This window comes from Arachis stenosperma, chromosome 10 (assembly GCF_014773155.1).
Source record: "Arachis stenosperma cultivar V10309 chromosome 10, arast.V10309.gnm1.PFL2, whole genome shotgun sequence".
In the NCBI taxonomy this organism is placed as follows: domain Eukaryota; kingdom Viridiplantae; phylum Streptophyta; class Magnoliopsida; order Fabales; family Fabaceae; genus Arachis; species Arachis stenosperma.
In genome coordinates, this window is record NC_080386.1 from 64350053 (window position 1) to 64351845 (window position 1793).

A 1793-nucleotide genomic window follows, 5' to 3' on the forward strand; every position below is an offset into this window, starting at 1 on the left:
TCAATAATAGTTTTATCTTCTTCTTCAATCTTTTCTCTTGAATTTTGTTAGAAAGCTTCTCGATCTAACTCCATTGGGTAATTGTCTTGGGAAAGAAATTACCCATAATTGGAATCCTTCGGAACCTTGGGAAAGGAATGGAGGATTCATGCTAGAGAAGCTTTCTCACAGTGAATTGGATTGGGGTTTGGATGGATATTGTGACATGTAATCCTACCAAATTGTGGTTCATGAAGCTGTGTGGTATAATCAGTGATCGAGCTTCATCTCTTCTTATGAACATTTAAACCAAGGGATTGGGAATTTGTTTGTTTTTAGAGAGAATTGGTGAGCCAAGGGATTGGGATCCAATCATATAAGATTGCCAAGCAAAATTCAATGAATGCATTGGTTGAGGAAGAGATAAAATGTTTTGATTCGGAGATCTCAATATCTCCTAACACCCAATGAACTCCCCATCTCTAATCTACACTTCTATTTACATTCTGCAATTTCAATTCATGCAATCACCCCAATTCCCTTTTAATTTCAGCAATTTAATTCCTCGCACTTTCATTCTTGCAAATTTAAGATTCAGTCATTTCAATTCCTTGCAATTTACATTTCCCGCCAATTTACTTTATGCAATTCACATCCAATTCTTGATTCCGCTCAACTAATCAAACTTCTAATTCGAATTGCTCATTCAACCAATCCTTGTGGGATTCGACCTCACTCTATTGTGAGTTTTTACTTGACGATAACCGGTGCACTTGCCGGAAGGAATTTTGCCGATCGTGCAATTTCCTTAATCGTAGCTATACTCAGTTTATAGCGCATCAAGTTTATGGCGCCGTTGCCGGGGATTGGTTTTCGATTGACAATTCTCAAATTAGAGGTTAACTAGATTGAGCATTTTTCTTGTTTTGTTAATTTAGTTCTAGTTTCTTGTTGAATTTTAATTCCTGCACTCTGTTATTTGCTTTTTCTTCTTTATGCCTTTAAATTCAAGCAACTAACTCACTAACCCACTAACTATTTGAATTAATTCCTCAACTGCTCTAATCATACTCTTCCATTAACCAAGAGTATTCCACTTGTTTGTTGCTTGTGGTGTGTTCTTGTATGACAGGTAGGAGAGGAGAGGCATCAACTCCTCCATATACCGAACCAGAGAGGACCCTTCATAGACGTAGAAGGGAAGCAAGAGGGAAGAGAGTACTGAGAGAGGAAGAATTTGAAGGAGAATCTGAGGACAACTTTGAGGAAGCTCTAGATCTCAACATGGATAGAGAATTTCACAACCATGAGAGGGTTGATGGAAACAATGCCATTCGTGAGAGGAGGGTTCTTGGTTCATACATAAACCCAACTTCTGGGAATTGTGGTAGCAGCATTCAGAAACCACCTATTCAGGCCAACAATTTTGAACTCAAACCACAGCTAATATCATTGGTGGAGAATCATTGTTCATTTGGTGGGAGTGCTAGTGAAGATCCCAACCAACATCTCACAAAATTCCTTAGAATTTGCGACACAGTGAAGTCCAACGGAGTCCAGGAAGATGCCTATAAACTGCTCTTGTTCCCATTTTCACTTAGGGACAAAGCAGCCAAGTGGTTGGAATCATTCCCAAGGGACAGCCTAACAACCTGGGAGGAGGTGGAGAGCAAGTTTCTGGCACGTTTCTACCCCCCACAAAAGGTCAATAGGCTTCGATCTGAGGTTCAAACTTTTAGACAACAAGATGGTGAGACACTCTATGAGGCATGGGAGAGGTTCAAAGAATTGACAAGGAAATGCCCACCCAACAT

The 1793-nt window shown here is 39.8% G+C and overlaps 1 non-coding gene across 1 annotated transcript; it reads right to left on the reverse strand.

The window, feature by feature from the left end:
• Positions 1 to 1689: 1689 nt before the first annotated feature.
• LOC130959419 (small nucleolar RNA R71) lies at positions 1690 to 1793 on the reverse strand. The gene has a single exon (XR_009078499.1). It is a non-coding gene; the product is annotated as a small nucleolar RNA R71 (small nucleolar RNA).